This window comes from Diabrotica undecimpunctata, chromosome 3 (genome assembly GCF_040954645.1).
Source record: "Diabrotica undecimpunctata isolate CICGRU chromosome 3, icDiaUnde3, whole genome shotgun sequence".
Lineage (NCBI taxonomy): Eukaryota > Metazoa > Arthropoda > Insecta > Coleoptera > Chrysomelidae > Diabrotica > Diabrotica undecimpunctata.
The window spans coordinates 138,547,093-138,574,668 of record NC_092805.1 but is presented as its reverse complement, the minus strand read 5'-3'; the positions used below and the strand labels follow the sequence as shown (position 1 = coordinate 138,574,668).

At 32.5% G+C, this 27,576-nt stretch overlaps 1 protein-coding gene across 1 annotated transcript in view; it reads left to right on the top strand.

Moving 5' to 3' along the window:
• The window catches only part of Con (leucine rich repeat protein connectin), a 1,033,948-nt gene that overhangs the window by 663,604 nt on the left and 342,768 nt on the right, over nt 1–27,576 (top strand). The window contains exon 4 of the mRNA XM_072527025.1: nt 5,520–5,584. The gene's annotated coding sequence lies outside the window, so the exon portion shown is untranslated. The remainder of the gene's footprint in view (nt 1–5,519; nt 5,585–27,576) is intronic.

The window sequence follows — 27,576 nt, the reverse complement described above, 5'->3', positions numbered from 1 at the left end:
ATAGACGAAATCTAAGATAGAGACCAATAAACGAATACACAAAGTATAAAAGTACAAGTTATACGCCTTTATATTAAGACAGAGACCAATAAACGAATACAGAAAGTATAAAATAAAAAAAAAATACAAGTTTTACATACAACACTGAAACCTTTATATTAAAAAAAAGACATGTACAAGTATTGTTTATTTACATTACATTAGTACCAAAAAGCACGTCTTTATAATCTTCCTCCATCTTTAGTAAGCAATTAGGATATACCAAGGTAAGAGACGGCTGACAACTAGGAATATCTGAAACAGAATAAAGTGCTTAATTAGGGTATAAGGTACACGTTCATCCATAAGAATCAATGTAAAAAGTGCTGCATTTATCGCATTTAGTAAAATTGATTACATTAGCTGTAAACAACCAAAGTTATTGAGAACAACCAAGAACAACCAAGAATTGATGTTGCGTAAAAGAAGAAGAATTGACGCTATCTTCACGTTGCGGTTATGTTAGATTTGGTTAGGTTACGTTAGGTTAGGTCAAACGTAAAAGAAGCAGAATTGATGTTGCCTAAAAGAAGAAGAATTCGTAACAGAAGAAGAATTGACGCTATCTTCACGTTGCGGTTAGGTTACGTTTGGTTAGGTTACGTTAGGTTAGGTCAAATCTGGGTCAGGGGTCTGGGGAAATTTGCCATATTCTCCATAAGGAGCGGGCGGTTTTTCCCCAGAATCTGGGGAAAAAAGTGCCCTGAAGTGGTGCCTTATCTACTTACCTCTTGCGATAGTGTAGCTCAAAAAAAATTTTATGCAAAGACGGGTCACCCTATTGTACTCACACAGTCCCATCAACACCTGCCAGTAGTACCATTCGATACGCGCTGGAGATGGAATTGCGCAAAAGGTATAAAGAATCATAAATATTGACAGAGAACCGTCAGTCAGAAAAGTACAGTCGCCACCAAGTTATTGTAGAATTTATTATCTGCATGTCATTATGAAGACGTTTCTATTTGATGGGATTACTAACAACAGCGGGTAGCAGGTATAACTATAAATAAATAGGCCAGTCACTCTTAGATAGCGACGTTTGATTCTTATCTTGTAGTTAAATGTTGTTGAATTTAGATACCAACTAAATAGTGAAAAAATGTTATAGGCTTTGTTCAAATTTTTAGTTTCCTGAAAAAATAATAAATTTTACAATAAGAGAAATCATAGTTTAAACCTGGTATGCAAGGTCTGTTTGTACAAAATTTTTGTTTATCTAGAATATCAATATTATTATTTGGTTTGATATTTAATTAATATCTAAATTCAACATTTATTAATTTGACAACAAAATGTTAGTAATATTGTAAAAGCAAAATATAGCGGTATTTTTTTTATTATTAAAAAATATATGCATTTTCGCCTATGTCACGGGGTTGTGACCGTCTCTAAAAAGCCTACTTAAAAAAAAAATGTTTTTATTATAAAGGGTCTTTCCAAACTACAGGCGCAAGCAAAAGGATGTAATTTTTTAGCTTCATTTTTCTATACAACGGTTGCAGATACAAGAAATATAGAAGCTATTAAAGAGTTTCTCAACAATACGTAAAATTTAATTTGTGTTGTATAGTCTACCTTAAGCTATGTTTTGTTAGAACAGTGAGCGACGCATAACTCACAGTCAGTCGAACGCCGCGCACGTTCATCAGAATCAAACAAATGTTTCTCTATGATAACGGTTTGTTAGGTTCTGCTGAGCTGCGCGCACTGCAGAACGATAGCCGTATACGTCGACGGTGTGCGCTGGAATCAACTGCGATTTGATTTGGACGCAAACGTTTAGCTGAACTCACAGCGTACACATCTATACCAAAATTATAATTGTATTTTTATGTAGTTATTATTATTGTAATAATTAAGTGATGCCTACTAAATTTTCTCCCGAAGAAGATAAAAGACTAGTGGATCTAGTACAAATTGTAAGACAGTTCCAAAGAAATCCCTGGAAAGTCCAAAATATTCTCGAAATTTTTTCTCGTAAAACAATCTATCTTCGACTATTAATTTAAAAGCACCTTCTGTATTAAGACATGATAAAATTTCATTTACATTTTTATTTCTTTTATTTGGATTTAAAGTTATTAACTCTTCTTCTTCCTACTCTTCTTGTAGTAATAAAATTATTACGTTAAGTTTGCGGGAACTAATTTTTTTAATCATAAAACCTTTGAGAGAATAACGTGAAACTAAACTTGTTTTCAGAGCGACAGAATATTTACGCGAATTAATCTAACAAACCGACTCAACCAAAACTGCCGTGAGTCAAGTAGAACAGATTCTGCTGTACGTGTATGCTGTGCGCTGCACACTGTTCTAACAAACCGTAGCTTTAGGCGCACTACAAAACAGTTTAGGTAAGAAAAGGATGCTGGACTCTTTCAAAAATATTACCCTTTACATTTTGACAATTTTTTTGGCATAATTAATGATGTGAACACTAAAGAGTAATCTAGATTGCAAATTTAAAGTAAATATTTTGAAAAATGCAGGAGCTTTAAAGAAAAAAAAACTAAAAAAAAGTTTCTATGTCACCTTACCCTACAGAAAAGATAGTAATGACATTGACACATTTTGTCCGTTAAAATAATCGAATATTAGCAATATTAGCAGATTTTCGCACTTTATAAAACATTTAATTATCCACGTTGGTTTTATCATCAGTGCTTATATTAGATCCTTCATCATCTTTCAAATTAATAATCAATTTATTAACAGGAACTAATTTTTTATACTCCTCTTCTCGTGCCATTACTTTTTTAGTTACACCTTTTGAGTTTGATTGATCAATGGTTTTAAATTGTTCTTTATTTATTTTACTATATTCAAAGAAATTTTCGGCGAAACATTATTCTTCGGTACTTTATGTTTCAATTGAGCCCACAACAGTTCAATTGGATTTAGCACACAACAATATGAACATAGTCTTAAAACTGTGTGTCGATTATTCATTGCAAAGTTGTCAGCAACATACTCTTTTTCAAACATACGGGTGTGAAGAACTTCTAGTAATTGTTTTTTTTGTAAATTTTTTTCAAAATTTAAATCCTTTTTAATTAAAAAATTCTGAATTTCTGATTTTAATGAATTTGAAGTTGGAATTTTTCTGGCGAGTCATAAGTGGTACGGTGCATTGTCAAGTACAATTACGGCGTTGATACGGTAATTAAGGGATCAAAGTGTTTTCAAATCATACTTTAAAAGTACTGCTGTCCATATATCATGATAGTTTTAAGACGAATCTTTAATGTTCTTCGCTGACAGTAACAATATACCATTTATTTAACCGTTTTCACCCCGCCGTTTGTTATTTTTCTTTAAATAGTTGTTTAATTGTAAATTATTTCTATTTTATTCATTTATTAACTTTATTTTTTATTTTATTTTTTTTATTTTAAAAATATTTGGCGCTCAACTCTTCATTTAACTTTCTATTTACTGAATATTCTGTCACAATCTTAAATTAAATTTTTTCTTTTACTTAATATTCTTATTCCTTTATTCAGATCTCATTATATTTTATGCCGTGAAACATAAAATTTCGATGCCACCCTTAACTCGACAAAGTATCTCTCGACAATCTCTGTCAGTTGGCAACTCTGTTATATCATGTCACTACAATTCTGAGAAAAGGAAAATATCCTTTAACTGTAAAAAGGCTTGGATTGAAAATTCATTTTTATTATTTATTCTTTTTGTGGGTTTTGTTTGGCCTAAAATAAAGTTTTTCTGTTCCTCCTTGTTGGGTGGAACTTTCTAAAAACCTGATAGTGCACCATACAGAGGAATGACAACTGCAATATCAAAGCAGATACAGAGGTCAATAGTTGCCTAGAAATACAACGGGCTTGATCCTGGCATCTCCGGCAACCTGAAAGCTGCTCATTTAGCTACAATCCATCCCGCTCACATCAGAAGCCACGAGCTAGTTACCCTGTCAACCACATAAAGCCATAAGTATTATTTTAAAATTCTGGTAAAGCTTTAGTCAAATTTGCTTTAATTTTAATTTAATATTAAAATTTCAATTTTATATTTTTTTATGTATAATAAATATAATTAGTTAATATCTTGGTTTATTTGTCCCAGTCAATCTCATTTTTCAGATTTACGTCTAAGATAAGATGTTCTCACTTCTGAGAGACTGAGGTAAACGAGGTCTAACAATTGGCTCTCCAAAAAAGGTGTGAGTTTTACTGTTCTACATTGGCTACCAATTTTCGGAAATAATTTTATTGTTCCCCATTGGCACCCACCGTTTATGATGGGTCGTTCGAAGGTTACAAATGATAGAAGACATATTTACATTCTTACTACGGTATACACGCGAAACCAAAAGATACTGGAAAAAAGACTTTCGTACTGGAGACCGCATTGTCAAGCGTTGGTAGAATACAATAACAAAATAAGGGCTATAGATAAAGCAGACATGCACATTTTTTTTTGTTGAACGTGCCGAAAAACTCTCAAAACAATACAAAAAACGTTTCTTTTATCCAATGAATCTGGCATTGAACAACGCTTATGTACTTTTCAGTATTTAAGTAAATACTGAAAGTTAGCCATCATTTTTAGATTTTTGTTTGATGATTATGACGCAACTTATAGAGAAATTCAGAACAGAGTATAAAAAAATTAACAGCCACGGAAAAAGCTGAGAAAATGTCTCAAAGAAAAGATGTGCGGGAAATGTGATCTTCTGTTATGTGGCTATTCCTGCTTTAGGGAGTATCATATGAAAAAGAAATTTTAGACAATATAAATATTATATTAAATTAGTTGTTGTCTGATACACTTTATTGCAATTGGGTTTTTGTATTTGTCAATAAATTGCAAAAAAAAACTTCAGGAAATGGTATTTATAAAAAAGTCTGCTGCTAGAGTAGGTGAAATTCTACCGTATACATATCGCTACATTGGAAAAAGACCGTTATATTTAAAAAAATTGAAAACTAGCTGTGTAAGTAAACAGATTGTATTTAAATTAAATATTCTTTATTTTGTATGTGATAACGTCATAAAGTTAGTCCATGTGTATGGTCGTCAGATGGTAAAAGTGTCGTTATTGTCAATAAGATAAATGACAAAAGGTTGTAAGACATGTTAGACAATACTGTCATATTTTGAGATATGTCGTTCTTTCTCAAAAACCAAATAAGGTAATACAATACTTTTTGTAAAGAAGAATGCATTATTTTGAGTTGTGTCGTGTAAAATGTGTTGTAGTATTATTTTGAGTTATGTCAATGTTTTATAAAATAAATAGAACTTTTTTGTATTTTTAAATCCAACTATCTAAAAATTATTTATTTATTTATGACGTTGTTAAAATCTGACTGCCGTCTGCAGTTCCTGTCTGTTGTCCAAAGTCAATGTCGGAACCGTACCTTTAAATATAAAGATGTAAATAAATTATTTACGTAGTAACAGTATTTTACAAATCTTCGTTGATCTTAAATACATTTATGTATTTATTACAGATTCCATGTTAATGTAAAATTACAACTTCTGCTTCATGGTTGTTAGGGCCTACTAAAAGCTTAAGGTAAGTTTAAGTAATTGATGGATTCGACCGTTACTTGATGGAAATTCATTTTATGTAACAATAAAACACTGAAAACTTTGTTTTCAAAACTTCCACAAAATTTATTTTAAGTTCTTATCACTACAGCTGTTTCGGCTGATTGCCTTTCTCAAGTGATCTGTTTTTGGCATGGGTTTACACTTTATAGTCTCTAATGAAATAGGTTGAGGAGGGGAGAACTGTTTGTCTCAAGCTGGTCATTCAGAATTATATCTGTGTTTTTTAACTTGTTGATTTCCATAGATTCTAACAAAGATAGCTTAAGGCCTTTATTTTGAATGTGTAAGGCCTTTATTTTTAAAATTCTACACATTCAAAATAAAGGCCTTAAGCTATCTTTGTTAGAATCTATGGAAATCAACAAGTTAAAAAACACAGATATAATTCTGAATGACCAGCTTGAGACAAACAGTTCTCCCCTCCTCAACCTATTTCATTAGAGACTATAAAGTGTAAACCCATGCCAAAAACAGATCACTTGAGAAAGGCAATCAGCCGAAACAGCTGTAGTGATAAGAATTTAAAATAAATTTTGTGGAAGTTTTGAAAACAAAGTTTTCAGTGTTTTATTGTTACGTAAGTTTAAGTTATTATAATTTATCTTAATCTAGATAATAATTTAGTTTTAAATTTAAATAAAAATGGAACTGCTAAAAAGTCAATCAATATTTTTAATTTTGAGGCATTTTTAACATAATTTTTATTGTAGAATGGTTGTAGAAACCGTTCATGATAAATTCTTACTAATAATACCGCATTTTTATTACATTCTTGCAATATCCAAATCATATCTACAATTTCATCGACAGTATAATTCATCTTAACTATTTAGTAATTTTACACACAAACAATTATGGTTAGCTATCAGTTTTAGACAATTGAGTCATGGATTACTTAAAATTTGTTAAAAATTAGACACCTTATTAATAATTTGCTTTGAAATATGAAAATATCTCAAAAACTAATAAATCTAGACATACGGAACATTAAATAAAAATTGAAGTATGGTAATTTTATATTTAGATAGTAACATATAATACAGGATCTTATATTTAAAATTACTGAGAAAATAATGTAATAATAATAAATTACTAATAAATAATAATAATAATGAGAACTTTATTCTTACCAAAATATGATCAATGAATTATTAAGATCCTAACTACAATCTAAGTGGTTGAAAAACATTGAATAAGAAAAGGCTTGTTTCTATTTTTTTTATTTATTGCTATTTTGCAGCAAGGATAATAAATTAAAACATTTTGAACCAGCCGTATCTTACTGAAAATTCAATTGTCGCTATTTTATTTTATTACGACTTTGCTCCAAAATAAATTGTTTTATAGGTATAAGCAAGGAAAGTAGAAGAAAATTAAAGTTTTACATATTTTAATTTGTTTAATAATGTTTCCTCTTAAATATTCTTCTGAAGTGCAAAAATTCAGCTCGACGTTCCGATAACATCTCCTTCATATTCCACAAAGCTCTTTCCATATCTGCCGTAAAAAATTACTTATACTTTACAAATATGGTCAAATCAGAAATTTACAATTTTTTGGAGGGAATCTATCGTTATATCAAAAAAAACGACATTACCTTTAAATTTCGTTCTCCTTTCACAACCTGTAGATTTTTCAAAAAAAGATACTCATATACTTTCATCAACTCCTCCTTGGATTAATAAAATACCAAAAATTAACCTTTCGCTTAATAATTTTTACAAAAATTAAACCAACAGCCAAATACTGAAGCTATCTTTCTCAGAGCTGGCCAACACAAACTCCTATGACGTGATTCTCTACACAGATGCAACTTAAACTGAGACAGGTGTCGGATATTCTATAACAACTTCAAAAAGTGTCATTCAGAAGTTCTGTCTTCCACAATCCACTTGTTTCCAAACAGTAGAGCTGTACGCCATCCTACAAGCATTAAAAGGCTTATTTAACCAAACTAAAGCCAAGAACACTGCAATATGTACAGATTCGATATCTTCCATCGACTTGATTAAAAATATATGTGTATTGCAAACTTCCGTTAGTTCATGCCATACATGAAGCTGACCTCACTTCTTCTGGATCAAACATAACATTAATCTGGATTTATTTACACGTTGGGATTAGAGGTAATGAGACTGCTAATATTGCTGCAAAAAAAAAGCAATTACAACCAAATCAGATATCAAATCTGTTCAACTAGCATCAGATCTAAAACTATTTTCAGGTCCCAAATTAAAACGTCCTGGCAAAAACTAATGAAAGAATTTAACCTCGAAATTACACAAAATTAAACCTACCATCGAGACCTTTTAGCTACCTAACATAAGTAGAAGAGACAAATCAATAGTTTATAGGCTAAGAATTGGTCATATTCATGTCACACACAGCTGATACATGGACACCTGATGGCTTCGGAGAAATTACCTGTTTGTAAAAAGTGTAGTGAATTATTAACCGTTCAACATATTCTTACATAGTATGTCAAATACGAGTAAGAACAGAAAAAAATATACTTTATACAGGGTGTTTCAAAAAAAAAGGTAACCCCGTCTCTAGGGTAGTTAAAAACTGAAAAATAATTGGGGTTTGCTTAGTAAAAAATTTTTGTAACGCCATCCGTTTTCAAGGAAAGGCGTTGAAGAAAAAAAAATTTTACGCATTTTTTACGATTTTGCCGAAACTACTGGCAACATTGTAATGAAATTTTATACCAATATGTTTTGGAAGCTGATAAATCCCATGAATTAGTTTTTATATCTGATTCTCATAGAGGGCGCTAGTTACACGGATCGTACTAAGTATTAGTCAATATAACTTTTTTAAGAGTATAATTATTAATCAAAATTTCAAGTAAACTTAAACATCATTCAATTTTACACGAAAAAGGGACTCTTGATAAAACTTGATACTGTGTACCGTTTTCGGAATATTTTGATTTGAAAATTATGAAGTAATAATAATTGATGCTGGTAGTAATGATAAAGTTCTAATAGGTATACCTCTATTTTCTCCAAGTGTGCCATGGAAATCTGACATTTATTGATTGTTATGACGATAAATCAACAATAATTAGAGTTTTGAAACCTTGTTATTTGTAAAATCAAATCAAAATGTACTCAAATGTTGAATACACTGACATGTTATTAACCTTAGGAGAATGTTTAGGATGTGCTAGTGCAGCTGTGACACGTTATGCAGAAACGTTTCCTAGAAGAAACTTACCAAGTAAAAAAACATTTAGAGCCATTGAACGACGTTGTCGAGAAACTGGGAATGTGAGACCAAATAAAATAAATTCTGGTAGACCAAGAACAACAAGAACAATTAATAAAGAAAATAATATTTTAAATTTACTTGATCAAGATCCGACAGTTAGCGTAAGGAATATACCAAGACAAACAAATACTTCTTCTTCAAGTACTTGGCGGATACTGAAAGAACAGCAATTACATCCTTATCATTACAGACAAGTCCAAGAGCTCTTGCCAGATGATCTACCGGTTAGAGTGGATTTTTGTGAAACATTGCAACAAAGGACAGCCCACAATCCACATTATTTAAAATGCATTCTTTTTACGGACGAGGCCACCTTTACGTGACAAGGTATGTTTAACTCCCATAATGCACATTCCTGGTGTGATGAGAATCCACGAGTCAAAAGGATATCACATTACCAACACTTATTTAAAGTTAATGTTTAGGCAGCAACTTTAGGTAACAAATTAATAGGTTATCATATTCTACCTGGAAATTTAAATGGTGATATGTATCTTGATTTTTTAAACAATTCCTTATTCGAGATATTAGAAGATTTAACGCTAAACGAGCGAAGATCTTTATTTTTTATGCACGATGGAGCTCCACCACACTTTGATAAAAGGTGTCGTAATTGGTTGAGTAATCATTTTCCGAATCGATGGATTAGTAGAGGTGCAGAAGCTCCGATTCATTGGCCTCCTCGGTCATGCGATTTTAACCCTTTGGACTACGCAGTTTGGTCGTATATTAAGGAAAAAGTCTATGCTACAGAGGTAAATTCACGCCAAGAATTGGAAGAAAGAATTCAACGTCAATTTAATGACATCATAGCTGATCCTTTACTGTTTAGAAGGTTAATGGAATCTTTAGAAAAAAGAATAGACTTGTGTATTCGCGAAAACGGAGAACATTTTGAACACTTACTGTAATTGAATTTTATTTTGTGTTCTTAGTCATTATTTTAATTTTCTTCTTGTGAGTTTTGTTTAATTACTAACTATTTTATACCAGCATCAATTATTACTTCATAATTTTCAAATCAAAATATTCCGAAAAGGGTACACAGTATCTAGTTTTACCAAGAGTACCTTTTTCGTGTAAAATTAAATGATGTTTAAGTTAACTTGAAATCTTGATTAATAATTATACTCTTAAAAAATTTATATTGACCAATACTTAGTACGATCCGTGTAACTAGCCCCCTCTATGAGAATCAGATATAAAAACAAATTCATGGGATGTATCAGCTTTCAAAACATATTCGTATACAATTTCATTACAATGTTGCCAGTAGTTTCGGCAAAATCGTAAAAAATGCGTAAAATTTTTTTTCTTCAACGCCCTGTATCTTGTAAACGGATGGCGTTACAAAAATTTTTTACAAAGCAAACCCCAATTATTTTTCAGTTTTTTACCTACCTTAGAGACGGGGTTACCTTTTTTTGAAACACCCTGTACATGGTCTTACAAATGTTATCCTCAGTTAATTAGAACTTGTTCAGAATGTTCTAGATTTCCTTCGAGAAACGAACTTGTATTACAAAATTTAGCGTATTCTTTTTTATTACTGTCTCTTTCACATATTCTCTTTATTGTAAATTATACCAAACGTAATGTAAAATGTATAGTAACAAAGATGACCCAGTGTCAATAACCTTGTAGTTGAGACGCAATAAACTAAATAAAAAATAATGTTACCGACCTATCCAAGACGGAGGATAAGTTAGGTTTAGATTAAGATTATTATTATTAAAGTTATGACTATGAATAGTTTTTCCACACATCCGCACTAGTCTATTGATCTTGTGTGTTTAAAAAAAAAGTCTTTTAAAAGAAAATCATTTAATTATCTTATAAAAGATTAAGATCTTTACTTTAAATCGTATAAACAATAAAGAATGAATTTTGATGACTGACAACAATGTAACGCTTTCAATTTAGTTTATCTATTATACCATCTACAGTTATTTTTCGCTATAAAGTTAAACAAACTATTCGTTAAATCGGCATAAACTCAGTAGTAAAAAACCGTAGTAAAATCTAAATTAGTATAATACATCAGACTCGTACGGATTGACATAATAAAATGACCGCGGCTGAAAAAATAACTTTTCGAAAAATACATGATAAAAGAAGGCTGGGACACCTCGTAAAGATAAATCACGTTGTAACGGTCAAAAAATCCATAAAATAGGAGATATATTGCCAGCCGCGCTGCTGAAATAAGAGTGCCACAAATTTCTCATTGGTATGTAGACGGTGAACATAAAAGTTTCTAACTCACCTTGATCTTTTTGCTTGCTTTTAAGTGAAATATGGATAGAATAATTTGTAAAAATAACTTAAAAATTAGCAGGCATTGGTGAGTATAGTTTTTTTGATTGAAAAATTTATTTTTTACGCATTTATTTTTGTATCGGGAAATGAGTAAAAGGTATATTGTTAACCATTTAATCATTTGATTCTTCAAACAATTCGAATTGGACGCTCGATTTATCTGTACATTGTGATTCCTAGTATTATTACAAACATTACCGAATTAGGTGGTGTGTTGGGTATTAACTTCTTTCTTTGCCATTTCTCGTAATGTACCGAATTTATTTTGGAATGATGGATCTTTAGACGTGGTCTCTGATTATCAACAAACTATTTTTAATAAAACCCATTTCTTCTTCAGAATAAACTATTATAAGCTTTTGTTCTTTAGAAATAACAGAAAATAAACATTGTGGAATTGGCTGTCCAATTTTTCGAGAAAGTATGTCCGCTGTGTATATATGTTTCATCTAATAAACGATTGGTCCATTTTGCCTTTTGAAAATTTTCATCTGTCTGAAATATTTTAGTTTTAAAGGTCTTATTTCCATTTTTTCCACCAAAATTTTATGATTATTTTGTGTTTTTCTCCATGTAAATTGCATTTTTTTAAGGACTCTTCTTATCGAAGTCTCTGAGATATGGATGTCTAACTCTTCCATAATTTTAATATTTAACCGTTAAACAATAACTCGATTCTATTCTGTTTATCGAAAATCATATACTATTCGACGGATGTTCCTTATTTGATATTCAGGCAGATTCGTAACTGTTGATTTCTTAACGAAGTTTTGTCTTGGACTGGTAACTTTTCCAGTTGTTTCCATTGATTCTTTACTCTCTGTGAACATTCTTTTAACGATAGTATAAGAAATACCTGTAAAAAGATGCAAAACCACTTTATATTTATTTTTATATTTGTATTTACTACGGCTTTTTCTGTCTCTTTGACACCAAGTCAAGCTTTTCGTACAATTTCCATATATTGTGCACACCGAAAAACAAATTTTTATTTGTTTACAAATAATATCATTTTAAAAACTAAGTTAAAAATTACATGTAATTAGTATTTCTAACAGGACTTTTACGCATGATTAACAAAAACGAAATTATTTTACCCCAAAAATTTCTTTTATTGGATTAGGCATAATAAGTGCTTATAATTTCTATAAAAATCGTGTGCAGAATCACCCTAAACTTAATTTTCGTTGGTTTGGTTTCCACATCTATAAACTGGTTTTCGCACTAACAAAATGTCACAGGAAGCTTGCGGCAAAACTGCCTTACCAACAAAAACATGGCGGATGTAAATATGAGGAGTGACGCACCAGAGCCTCTTGGATCCGATTTCGGCGATACAGATAGCGATTATAATTATAATCCAAGTTCTTTAAATATCGAGTCTTCAGGTAAGGCTGTTACAATATTATTAATATTTAAATATAAAACAAGCAAGATAATCCTTAAATACCCATTTATCAAGAAATGTGGCTTAGGCTGCTTTGCCGCAAACTTATTTGTAATATATTTTTATTGTTCTAGAAAAGAAAAATGATCATTCAAGTGAAAAAAACTCAATAAATGGGTTGTCAAACACTAAAAATCAAAGCGATGATGAAACAGAAGGCAAATCGCAAAAATATTCCAGAAAGAGAGTAAGAAATTGAATGAAAAAGACAGAAAAGATTTGATTTCACGTTCAAAGCGTCTATGTATCTGTTGATACGTATTTCGACTTAATAAGTCTCATCAGAACAGTAATTCATAGCCGTTCTTAACGTGAAAAATAATTTTCTCTGTCTTATTAGGAAGCAACAATAAAATGGCTTCGTTATGGACGCAATAGCGACATCTGATAGAAAAATCGGTAAGATAGTTTCGAAACAAATTCAGATTTCACGTTCAAAGCGTCTATGTATCTGTTGCTACGTATTTCGACTTAATAAGTCTCATCAGAACAGTTATTCATAGCCGTTCTTAACGTAAAAAATAATCTCCTCTGTCTTATTAGGAAGCAACAATAAAATGGCTTCGTTATGGACGCAATAGCGACATCTGATAGAAAAATCGGTAAGATAGTTTCGAAACAAATTCAGATTTCTGCTTTAATCTGGAGCCTTCTAAAAATTGCAAGGCATAGCCAGACATTGATAAAGATGTTAATAGAGACATGGGGAATCTAAAATTTGCAATATTCGGATATACTCTGTATGAGTACAAGAAAGACACAAATTCGTTAAGGATTTCTGCTTAGTTGCCGAGTCTCTATTAACATCTTTATCAACGTCTGGCTATGCCTTGCAATTTTTAGAAGGCTCCAGATTAAAGCAGAAATCTGAATTTGTTTCGAAACTATCTTACAGAGTAAGAAATCTTGAGAATCATGCAAGGTATAAAAGGAAGATAGACAGAGAGAAAGAATAAGAATATGTCACGGAAGATGGAAAACGTAAAAATGCTGAAAAACTCGTAGTTGAACCATGTTCGTGCAAAATGAAGTGTCATATGAAAATTTCTAATGAACGAAAGCAAAGCATCTTTAAAAATTACCATTCGCTTCATTTCACTAAAACTCGTATATATACTTTACCGGATGAAAATGGTTGTGGCCAAGTGGTATGTAAGAACTGTTTTAAAAACACAGTTTCCATTATAAATGGAAAAATTTCATTAGCTTTAGCGCGAAAACAAGAACATGGGCAAGTGGCAAGCATCCACCCCTTAATAAAACCAATACTGAAGACAAGCAGTATTTATGTGGATTCATTGAACTGTTCCCAGCATACGAACCCCATTACTCCCGACGAGATAACGTAAAAAGGAAAAATCTTTCACCAACTTTGAACATGTCGATCATGAATCGAAAGTGGGAAAAAAAATGCACAGAAGACTTAAGAAAACCCCTCTCGCTGTTTATGTTTCGCAAAGTTTTTAACACCAAGTATAATTTGCATTTTCATGCACCACATAAAGATACTTGTGAAAAGTGTGACAGTCTTAATACTTAAATTAAATCATCTGATACTTCAAAACAGCGTAAACAGGATGAAAAAGTTAAATTTGAATTATACCAAAGAAAAGCAGAAGCAGTTAAAAAAAACAAAAAGCAAAATATAATTAAAGCAAAAGAATCACAGCAAAAAATATCAGTTTTAGTCTTTGATCTTCAGAAAACGCTTCCTACTCCTGAGTTAAGTACATGTATAGTTTATTATAAGAGACAAGTGTGGACATATAATTTGGGTATCCATAATGAAGTCACAGAAACAGGCCAGATCTATGTCTGGCCTGAAAATGTCGCATCCCGAGGAGCTCAAGAGATAGCTTCATGCGTAATAAACCATCTTGAGGCGCACTTACATGACCCAACCGAATATCTGATGATTTTGTAAAGCGATGCTTGTGGGGGCCAGAATCAGAAGATAAAGGTGACTTTAATGTTAATTATGTTCAACAGTGTAAATCATCACTCAAAGTTAAAAACAAAAATTTTTAGTATCTGGACATAGTTTTAATATATGCGATCAAGATCTTGAGTTGATTGAGAAGGAGAGAAAACACCATGGTCGAATTTTTAATCTCGTTGATTGGGTTTCTATCTAAGAAATAGGGAGATCTATTCACCAGCAGGATACGTAGAAGTCTGCAAGACAGCTCGTACGCATCCTAGACCATACCAAGTAAGGTACTTGGAATACGACTTTTCTTAAAATTTAAAGATATCGCTTATGTGAACTCAATACGTCCTGGTAACCGTGTTGGAGATCCTGTTGTAGTGGATTTTTGTGCAATACAATATCATCCTGAAGGTACTTTGCAAGTAAAGAAAAAATTCTCAGATCCTTACGAGAATTTACCCAGGCGCATAAAAAAACCGGAAGCCTCTGACAACTTTATGAAATTATACAACAAAAGAAATTTTATTAAAATACAGAAATTCAATCATCTTCAAGAATTAAAGATGGTCGTTCCAAAAGATATTCATTCATTTTATGATGAGCTACCACACTAAAAATAAACTTTTTCTTAATTTTATTTGGTTTAAGAATTTATCATTTGCTTGTTTTATCATAAAAGATAATCAGTTTTAGTTATAATGCATTGTGAACTTATTTTTTTAAAAACTGTTAATAAAAGTTTACGCTTAAAATTGTATTGCTAATTTTATAATGCATGAAATATTCGTATAAATACTAACTCACGTTGCGTGAAAATCACGTAAGTCAGGGTACTACTCCATAGTAATGATTTCTTAAAAAAGTAATGTGTAACCTAAAAAAGTATTGCCCTTTAAACATACTATCCTATAAAATATTTAAATTTTTCAATGTTCTAAACCAAAAACAGTTTTAACTGTTTCCTGTAAAATTTGCAATTTTTGACATACGATGGTTTCACTCTACGCCATCCATATTGTTTCATATTGCTAATTTTATTATTATATAATGCTCTCTGGGACCTGCAACACACATATATTTTTAAAATCATTCGTATCGGTATAAATCCACTCTTTTTCTTTTTCACATAATCATGAAACATATCGTGCTTTCATAATTCCTATTTACATTTTTATTTATCGTATGGCACTTGACACATTTACATTTAAATTTACATATATTCTGTATAAAACATTACATATATGTTTACAAACGAACATCTAACTAATTTATATATTCTATCGACTCTGGAGTCGCTATTAGGAAATCCTCTGACCTGCCTTGATAGGATCTTGTAGGACACTGTTCTGTAATGTGACAGATGTGTCGTCGGGGGCGTAAACGGTTACCGTTGGCAGCATCTGTATCTTGATGAATTGGAAGGAACTCGTTACTAAGTATCTTTTTGTACTCACTAGTGAGGGAGTGTATGCGCCGTAGTTTGAGTGGTGGAATGTGGCTCAGTACTGGGAGCCATTGCGTAGGGGTGGATTTGATAACACCAGCAATCATTCTCATTGTACTTTTCAATTGAGCATCTACCTTTTGTATATGTGGGCTATTAAGCCAGGCTGAAGAACAGTATTCTGCGGTTGAGAAAACAAGACCCAGGGCGGATGATCGCAAGGTGGAAGCCGATGCTCCCCATGTTGTGCCGCACAGCTCCTGGATGATGTTGTTTCTAGATTTAAGTTTTTTCGCTGTTTTGACAGATGTTCCTTGAAAGACAGGGTTCTGTCAAGAGTCACCCCAAGGTACATTGGTGTTTTATTGTAAGCGAGTGTGGTGTTTTCGAATTGGATGTTCAGTGTTCTTTCTGCAAGCTTGTTATTTAGATTAAAACTGGAAACCTCTGTTTTGGTAGCGTTTGGTTGGAGCCTCCATTTACGGAAATACTTTCCCACTGTGTGTAAGTCTGCCGTAAGGATTTCTTCTCCTTGTTGAAATGACTTACACCTTGTTGGAAGGACCCAGTCGTCGGCATAACCAAACTTCCTTGATCTGGTTTCTGGTATATCAGCAATGTACAGGCTAAAGAGAAGAGGGGCTAAGACAGATCCCTGAGGCAGTCCATTCTTCAGTTTTCTTGGAATGCTGATGTCGGTTCCCATGACTACTTGAATTGTTCGGTCGTCTAACATGCTGTTGATTATTCGAGTGGTGGATTTACAGGAGATTGTGCGGAGGAGCTTGTATATCATGCCTTCTCTCCACACTGTATCGTAGGCCGCTGATAGATCTATGAATGCGGCTGCAGTTTTAAGTTTTCTCTTAAACCTGCCTCAATAAATGTGGTAAGTGAAAGAACCTGATCTGCGCAGCTTCTTTTCGGTCGGAAACCTGCCTGATCAACCGGTATTGATTCAAGTAGCTTTGGACTAATTCTGTTATAGATAAGTCGTTCTAGTAGCTTGAACGTTGCCGATAGTAGGGCTATTGGTCTATAGTTTTTAGGGTTGTTATCATTTGGCTTCCCTCGTTTTAATATGGCAATAATCTTTAAGCGTTTGAGTTCCTGTGGTATGGTACCGGTCTTCATAATATCTGTGAAAAAGTGAGCCATCCATTCTTTCGCATATTTGCCGCGTTAATTAAGAATTCGCGATGAATATTGTCAAAACCTGGGGCTTTACCAGGCTTTATATCCTTGAGAGCTATAGTGACTTTTTCGCAAGTGAACGGGCGAGAGTATTCGGTTTCTGCAGATTGGAATTTTAAAGTTTTGAGCTCTCGTTTTACCTTGATTGTGTGTGGCTTGTCTTTTGGGGCCCTAGATTTCGATACCAGATGTGAGACAATAGTGTTTGGGTTAATTGTTTTGTTCCTTGTTATGGGAGTTCCGCTTCCTATTTTTCTTAGTAGTGTCCATGCTTGCCTACTTGATGTTTGAAAATTAAGACTTTCTACAGTTTCCGTCCATTTTTGTTGTCTCGCTGCATCTTAGCTATGGAGCAGTTCATTGGCTAATTCTTGATCGCCGCTTTCAAGAAAATTTTGGTACAGTTCTTCGCTGTTATGAGACCAACAAGGAATGTATTCTTTTCGGTAGCTTCTTGGTATATGATTTTTGATTTTTGGCCGTGCTTATTACGGCTGCAATGAATCTTTTGTAATTTCTGATGGTAGGGGTATCCAGTCTAGAGTCTTGTCCAGTTCCGCACAAAAGCTACCCCAAATCGCTTTCTTTAGATTCCAACGTGGGCGAGGGATGGATGTGACTATAGGAATCTGGGTTCCTACCTCTAAGATCACTGGGCGGTGTTGGCTGTGTGGGAAGTTGTCCATTACTTTTCGAGAGACTGCTAGAGGTTGCCTGTTTTTATTAATAGAGACAAAACATAGATCAGGATTGTACTCCTTCTTCCATGCTGCTGACATGAATGTAGGTCGGTCTTTAGCGTTAAACTTTAGTGATAGGTGTTCGTCCTCCGCCCATTTTACTAGTGCATTCCCATTGCTGTTGCATTGTTTATATTTCCACTGCTCATGGTGACTGTTGTAGTCCCCCACGTATATTGGCGGGTGCGGATGTGTGTCGATGACTTGAGCTGGCCAGGATATAGCCGGTGGTTTGTAGATTTTGGTAACGGTGATGTTTCCAATTTTTACAACAACATTGTGAATTTCGTCATCAGTACACGTGGAAACAAGGACGGCGTTTTCTATGTTTTGTTTAATGTATGTTGCCGTGCCGTATGATCGATGGTACGCAGCACCCAGTAGTTCGAAGCCAGATATTTTTCCGCTTTTTCGCAAATGTTCTTCCGTTTCGCAGTGTGTTTCCTGTAGAGCAACCAGGTCGATATCGTTATCTTTTAGAAATTTTGATAAGTACTGGCTCTTTGAATAGCATATGCTTTCTACATTTAAGTGACAAATTCGGATCATAGGTCCGAGGTTTCTAGTCGTTGGGTCCTGAGAAGGGCCATTTGTATTATTGTTAATTTGCCTTCTGATAACGTTTAATGGCATTGTTTGCAATGTGTCTCTGGTCAGAAGATCCTGAGATTATCTGACCGTCAGTATTTGCTAGTTCATTTAGCGTTACCCAGGGTGCACGTATAGTATTCTACTACGGACGCGAACTAGCTCTACACCCCTCCTATTTACATTATAATCCTATTTACATTATAATAATATACTACCCTTGATTTTTAAGATATCATCTGATTTAAATTATTTATCATCATACATCATAAATGATCTTCCCAGTCTTTTGGATTAAAATAAGAAATAATTTTTTATTTCCATAAATTTCTACAAACTATTAAAATCTAAAATGAACTTTCTAAGATTAGACCGACAGTTTTAATTGAATTCAAGTATTCAAAGCTTTAGATAACCGTTCTTAGCTAAACTGACACAGGCATAACTTATCTAATATCGAATTTCAGAAACACAAAGATATCATACTATCTACTTATTAGTCAAACTAACTAAATTACTTACTTGTGTAACTGACTCTCATTTATTCCATTTAACTCCCATTGCAAATGTTCCAGAACTCGAAACTATCCTAAAACAAATACAGATAGTTAGTCACTGAGCGTTGCATAACCCGGACCTGGATTATTTATTATCGCAAGAGCTGGTAGTACAATATTATAACCCATTTATTAAAGTCTAACAACAATAAATTGGTCTCCTATTAGCTTCCCATAATTGCGTGCTTTGCTACCTGAGTGCACGTGTGTGCACACTATTAGAAATTATGAAGTTTTAAGGGAGGTATTTATTAAGGGAGGATAGGAGTAAATAAGTCATCGCTGACTTCGTGCTACGTCTGGTGCATAATTATCTACGAAAAAGGTAAAACAAATTGCTTTACAACTGTGACAAGCTATTTAAAACAACACAAACAAACGCTTTAGTGTTATCGCTACGGTTTAGTTGTTATTTGTAAAAAGATGTATCATTTTTAGTAACTTTCCAGCTTCGCAATATTTTCTCGTTATTTTATTAAGGTTTTATTTAAATATATTAAAAATCAATAAAAATAAATAGATAAATAAAACCAATAGAAAAATAAATTGTAGAAAGGACATTTTCCAGAATTGATTTCGAATGAAGTTCTATTGGTTTTTAATTGATGTCGCTATAATAATTGCTAATATGACAGAAACATTTTGTTTCTTTCAGAGCTTAACAAGTTTAGTCTGAGGATTTCACAAAGACGAAATACGTATAAGTGAATGCTGATGTTCTGTGGTGAAATTAAATCTTATCTACCTCGTACTTAATTATCTCGTAACAAAAATCACAGCCCTGCCGTATTGCGCCCCATTAGTGCAGTCTAATTAGTACTGGGGTCTAATAGACCTTATTTTCCAATTTCCAAATTTTACATTTTTTATATTTTTTGAAGTGTCTTATAGTATATTACATTGCAGAATTTTATTTTCTGTAAAAAGGACATATGTAAAAGGTAAATTTCTGGCAATAAGACAAATCTACATTATTAAACGTAAATCGCTGAAATGTTTGTATTAACAATACGTGCAATCTATTGTTGACTATGGTTGTATTCTGTATGGTACCGCTAGTAAAACATATTTATTTACTGTAGACCACATTCACTTCAACTGTCCAAGAATATGCTTGGGTACCATGAAATCTACTCCTTGTCCGGTTCTAGTTGCTGAAAATAGTGAAATTCCTCTTCAAAATCGTCAAGAAATTATGACAATTAAACAGATCTTGAAACTAAGATTAAATAATGATAATCTACTTAACCAACTATATAAAAAATTCTCCTATACTTGCTAATGCATTCTTATAAACTCACGAGTATTCTTATATTTAGGGTAGAGAAAAAAGATTAACAATATATAAAACTGATTTTGCAAGTAATATCAAATAAACCAAAAGTCATTATACCAAAGTTCACAATATCTCCACAAATAAACTATCTTACTAAAATCCATAATAATTCAATAATGTATAACAATGATTTCAAAAAATAGGATAGTGCCACAGGATGTGCAGTTTACATTCCACATAAAAGCAAATCTTTTAAAATCAAACTTCCATAACATTGCTCAATATATACTGCTAAAGCAGTAGCAATTGAAGAAGCATTAGATTGGCTAGATTTGCAAAAAATTAAATAAGAACTGGTTGACCAGCTTGCTAAAGATGCTGACCATCTTAGACACCATTTACCTACACTTACATTAAATGACATACAGCAACATTATAATGGAATTTTAACAAAACGAAATGAAAAATGGAAAAACGTTGCAATGAATTTAAATAATTAGTATTATATTATTTATCCTACCTTACCACAAGGTGTTGGCTGTATTTTTTAAATACACAATGTTAAAGAAGTAGACAGCGAAAAATAGATGTTATAGATATATTTTGATTTCCGGTTGTTATAACAAGGACATAAATTACATCTCTGTCTTTTGGTTTCGATAGTTAGAATTGCGACTTCTTCCTCGTCGTTCCCTCTTAGTTTCTTCTATCTAGATCATATTTTCTTAAGAATATTTTTATTTTGTAAACTTTACAGTAAACAGACATACCAACCTAAGGAAGAGAGAGCATACAAAGCAGTTATTCAAGACCTATATCTATCAGTCCTTTCCAATAGATGAATTAAAAGCGGAAATCCAGAAAAATGGTCATAAGGTAAGGAACATTACAAATGTCAGACACAAATTGCGCTGTGAACCATAACCATTATTTTTTGTGGACCTCGAACCTCAAACGAACAACAAAGACATATTTGAACTACAGTCTACGCAACATTGTAAAGTAAGGGTAGAACCACTGAGAATTAAAAGAAATATACCACATTGTACACGATGTCAAGAATATGGTCACACTAAAAACCATATAATTGCGTAAAATGCGCTGGATGACACAATACAAAGGACTGTAAGAAACCAAAAACACGCCAGTATCTTGGACTCACTGTAACGTAGAGCACACTTTTAATTATAGAGGATGTTCTGTTTATCGCAAATTTCTAAATATGAGATAGAATGACAAATCAAAACAAAGCACCACATAAAATCCTATCAACAGTCCAACGTCAATGAACCTACCTAACATCATGCTCATAATTTTAAAAGAATCAGTTATAGAGATGCTGTTATTGGAAACATAAAGGCAGATAATAAAAATACCAACAATGAATTAGCAGAAAAACTATTAAATTTTCTAAACTATTTCAAAAATATATTCTCTCAATTTTTAAACCAAAATAGTACGATTTTAACCATGTTAACTACTTTCATTAACAAAATAACCAAATTGCTTTCTTAGTCATTACGAATTGCGCCGTGGAATGGTAATGGCATTTCAAACCATTTACTAGAGATATCACTGTTTTTAAAAATGTATATGATAGACATTCTATTAATATCTGAAAGCCATGCCACACAAAGAACGGTTATCAAGATATCTTTCTACACTGTGTATTATGTAAACCATTTAAACGAAGGAGCACATTCAGGCTGTGTCATTATTATCAAAGATATATAAATCAAAGATTAAAAACTATGCAATCCAACCTTATATTACGGAAAAAATCTAGCAGCAATCATTAAAATCGAAACAAACACTTTTCTCAGTGTAGCATCAGTCTACAGCCCACCTAGACATCCCATTTCAAACGAAGAGTATCATGATTTCATACAAACTTTTATATCACAATTCATAGTAGGAGACTGGAATGCCAAACACGCCACATTGGGTTCCAGATTATCACATAGATCACACCTAAAGATCGAGCATTAGTAAAAAAAATTACACGACCGTCAACAGCAAATTCACCTTTAAAAAAAAACAGATATGGCGTGGGTCCGCATAAACGAAGAAAAAAACAACAGGATTCACAGAGCATCTTGCAACTGTATTCTTAGCACCATAGACTAATAACGATTAAGATGATGATATAAGAATATAATATCTCGAAACTCCATATCACATATCTCTTCCTCTGATAACATTTATTACGGCAGAGGTTCGACAACAAATAAAAATGCTGAATACTGGATTTGATATGATAACAGGAGTATTACTTCAGAAGCTACCAAGAAAAGCAGTTGTGTTATTAACAATAATATATAAGTCTTTGCTACTTCCCATCACAATGAAAATTTGCTCAAGTAACTATGATTCATATCGACCTGTAAGCCTTACTCCCAATAATGTTAAAAGTATTAAAAATACGACTATACACTGTACGTGAACACTTAATCATCCAGCAATGCAACAAGATAGTAAATAGAATCAACTCTCAGAAGGAAATGTTTTCCGCTGGAGTGTTTCTCGATATACAATAGGCATTTGATAGAGTATGGCATAAAGGTCTCCTCTACAAACTGAAATTACACCTAACAGACCAACTACATTAATACTAAAGTTCTAGTTATACTAAAATCGTATCTTATTCACCGTTACTTTCAAGTTAAAATTGAAGACAGCTACTCAAATAACTATCTGGCGTACCTTAGTACCTTAGGGTAAAGTTTTGTGCCCATTTTTGTATCTGATATTTACAGCAGACGTTTCGACCAGCAATGATACTTTCTTAGCTACTTTTGCTGACGACACGGGGAATCTTGGCAGTGGATATCGACCCTAATGTAGCATCACAAAATGAACAATATCATTTAGACCAATTACAAAACTGGCTTAAGCGATAGAAGATCAATGTTATTGCCAGCAAATCAGTAAAAATTACTTCTACAAGAAAATATACATGTCCACAAGTTTCTTAATACCCCCATTCCCATAAAACCAGTTGTCAAATACTTGGGATTGTATCTGGATGATAAACTTACATGGAAAACTCACGTTAAAACTAAACGAAAACGACTTAATCTTAAACTAAAAAAATACGAAATGGCTATTTAACAAAAAGTCTCAGTTAACTCTTAAAAATATACTGCTTCTGTACAAAGCTATACTCATATCAAATTAGGCATACGGAATAGAACTATGGGGCTACAGTAAACCGTAAAATATGAAGATACTTTAAACATTCCAATCCAAAATACTCCCTATGATAAATAAAGCTCCAGGGTATGTATCTAATCAAACACTTCACAATGATCTAGACATCCCACTACTTAAGGACATAATAGATAACCGTTCAATCAAATATAAAAACCGCACCACTGATCACAAGAACAATCTGATAAATAATTCATTTATTCAATCACTTGCCGAAAGAAGATTAAAGAGAATATGGCCAGAAGACCTACCGCAATAATACTTAGAGAATCGTCACTGGACGGTACCTAACTCACGTTAATTTCTTTACTGAATATTTACTTATTACTCCGTGTATAGAGTAGATTGTAAACATATAATGTAACAGTAAAAAAAATTATAATTGTACCTAACCAACCCACACCAACAGACATTTAAATTACGACCAAACCACAACAAAAACATCAAAAAAGTAATCATAAAATCATTATACGATAGAGCCCAAAACACCTGCTCTAATGAAAATCTGAAGTATTTAGATTCACTTAAAATAACACTTAAATCACGTTGTTGAACTGCATATTAAGGAATATTCTAATAAAACTATAATATACACAGATGGTTCCAAATTGAACGATAAAAAGGTATACCTACTTAATATTGCTCTATTTATACTGCAGAAGCAGTAGCTATTAGGAAAACTTTTGATTGGCTATAGCACGAACATTTGCAAGATGCTGTGACTATCTCAGATTCTAAGGTAGCTCCTATCGGACTAAAATAAACTTAAGGTAAATCATAAGACACGTGAGCTAATATGTGATATTAAACAAAAAGTGAGAAAAAATATTTAACATTTATTTGGGCAAATAGTCACAGCGGAATAAAAGGTAATAAAATAGTAGACATGCTTGCTAAGTATTCTACTCATTCTGGTATACCACACATTTTCCACTATAATATTATATCCAAACTATTAGCAGCAACTATCACAAAATTAAAAACTAGTCACGGTGCTCTTCCTGCTCACCTGACTAGATTAAATATTATAGAATTAGGAAAGTGCTCATGCGGTAATTTTTCGCAGTCTGATCATTAATCACATCCTGTTTGGATGTACTTATAGTAAAGCAGTTTTAGCTGCTATTTGCGAAAACCTGATTTAACGGTATGTGCAACTTCCAGTAAACATAACCCACCTACTGTCACTGAATCAGATATAAATATAAGATTTCGTATGTAATCACTTATATGCATCCGGATATATAATATACATTTGTTACAATCAAGTTTCTCTTTATAAATATAACATAAATAGTTTAAAAATCTGTGGCAAATGGACTAGTTTCCATGTCAAACACACTATCATCATCATCATCATCATCATCATTATCATGTTAATAGTAAAGTTCTGGTTTAGTAAGTTTTGTTTTCTTTAATCGGTCTTAAAAAGAAACATCACTGCATGAAAAATTCCGTAGACTACTGAAATATCCAGTATCTACGCTGTTTTAAGCTACTTTAGATAAAATACTCGTGTAACGTAAATATAACTTTTATCTAACAATGCTACTCGTGTTTAAATACGATAATTTCAACGTTTTTTTCGAGAAAAACGCAATTGAACAGTTTAAAATCTCAGAAAGGAATATATTTAATTTACGAAAAGATGCTTTGCACTGTCAGATAATAATTGTTGTTGATAATTTCTTGAGAGTGAATTATTTTTGCTGTGATTGTTCTATTGTATTGTTCTATTATTTTAAAGCTAACATTATTTTTCGATCGATATTTGTCTCGTGTCAAATCTCTTAGGAAGAAAAAAAAATCGAGGTGTGATTCGTATTTATACACGGTTCACAATTTGTCGATAGCTCACTACAAGTTTAACCCTAATTAGAGAGCTGAAATACAGAGAGGATAAGTAATACGATATAATAGTAAAAACCAACCTGAAACTGAGGGTTTAAGATGTTTTCGACTAACCCACCTTGTATCTGAAGGAATACAATACCTTATAATCCTATTACGAGGGTATTTTGAATGGTTACAGATGTATTACACCAGTGTCGTAGAGTATATGATTGAATCATTTTTTTGAACTAAATAAATATATATTTTAAATTGTACTTATGTAAATTGTATTTTTTAATAAAACTTCTTTATTTTATTCAAAAATAAAAAGTTTCTTGCCATTTGTAACAGATACATTTATTTAATTAAGGGGAAACGCGCCAAATGTCGCCTGGCATGATTTCCAATGTGTTTTAAATGTATCCATTATTTTCGAATCCGTAGAAAACTAATAAATATTTTTGAAAAATTTAAACGCAGAATGAAAGATTACCTTATTACTGAGGGCAGAAAGTTACTGAAAACTTCTACAATGTTTATTTTAATATGTTATGTAACAGGAGTGAAAATAAAAGAGAAAATATAGTATAATTTTTAATTGAAAATATTGCATGCAAGAGAAACTTTTTATTTATTCTAATAAATATTTCATTCTGCCTTTAAATTTTTCAAAAATGCTGTTTAGTTTTCTCAGGATTTGAAAAAAAAATGGATACATTTAAAACACATTGAACATTTTGACAGGCAACATTTTGCGCCTTTCCCCTTTAATACCTTACGATTACAACTAGTATTACTTACCTTATATAATTACGATTAGAAAACTATTCAAATTCAAAATAAATAGGATCAACTTCGGAATCCGAGTCATCTTGAGGGTTGATAATTAGCAGTTGTGTCTCTACGGTCGCATCAATTATGTTATCAAGATCCCACATTTTTTGTTCTTCTTATATTACATGCCTTACTGAATATTTCCAGTTTTGTTCTGTAATATGTTGTAAAGACTCGTACCCGAACAATTCACGTACAGCTTGTATTTTATATAACGTATTTTTTCTAGCCACATAACTTTTCATTTGTGCCCAAATGAGTTCAATTAGCTTCATTTCGCAGTGGTAGAGTGGAAGTCTAAGGACTGTAATGTTTCGCCTTTCCGCCATTTTGTCAACTACGTATTCCTTGAACTTAGATTTGTGTTTCCGGGCAATTTTTAGAAGTTTTGCTTTTACCATTCCATCTTCGTAAGGCAGATACTTATTCCGCAGCTAGTCAAGAATATCCTGTTTCTTCCACGCAGTCGTTGGAAGTCTTTCTACTAGTCGTGAATGATAAGGTGTATTATCTAATACTATAATTGAATTTGGTGGTATGTGTTCAATCATCTGCTTAAAATACTATTCGAAAACATCAGCTGTCATCTCCTCGTGATAGTCTTTTGTGCTTTTGGACTGAAATTCCAACAAACCATGCTTAACAAATCCTTTTTCACTGCCAATGTGAGAAATTATTAATCTACTGCCTTTACCAGAAGGTGGGGAGATACCAGTAGACCAACCTTCCATAAAGGCTTGCCTGGAGCTTAATATATTTTTATCTCACCAAATTTTTTTTAGAGTATGACCTTAGTTTACCCACGTTTCATCCTGGTAGAAGATGGGCCTTCCTTCAGCCCGGAATTTTCGTATGGATCTTAGATAATTTCTTCTCCAACATATTATCTCCTCCCGGTCAATCAAAAGAGATTTTCGGTCTGATATCTCCCACCGGAAATTTAATTCTTTTAAAACTTGCCACAATTTAGTTCGTCCGATATGAGGCAAATCCGGGTCCTCTCTAACTTCTTGTAAAATTTTGTTTAGGTTTGGTATTTCTTTTTTGAAAAAAAAACTCCATGAATTTTCCTTTGAATACCATTTTTGGCAAATTCATCAATTTCAATTGACTTTTTCCCTCTCTTTAAGTGTTCGTTTGTGTTTGGGTTAGCTATACCGTGTTTTTTTCTTTCTGATAGGAACCTATATATAGTTGACTCTCCTACGCCAGTCATGTTGGCACAACTTTCGACTATGTTGCGAACAGTGTTTGTGGGATTCTAAGAAACCAGATCATCGTGAACATTCAGAACAATAGTCTTCTC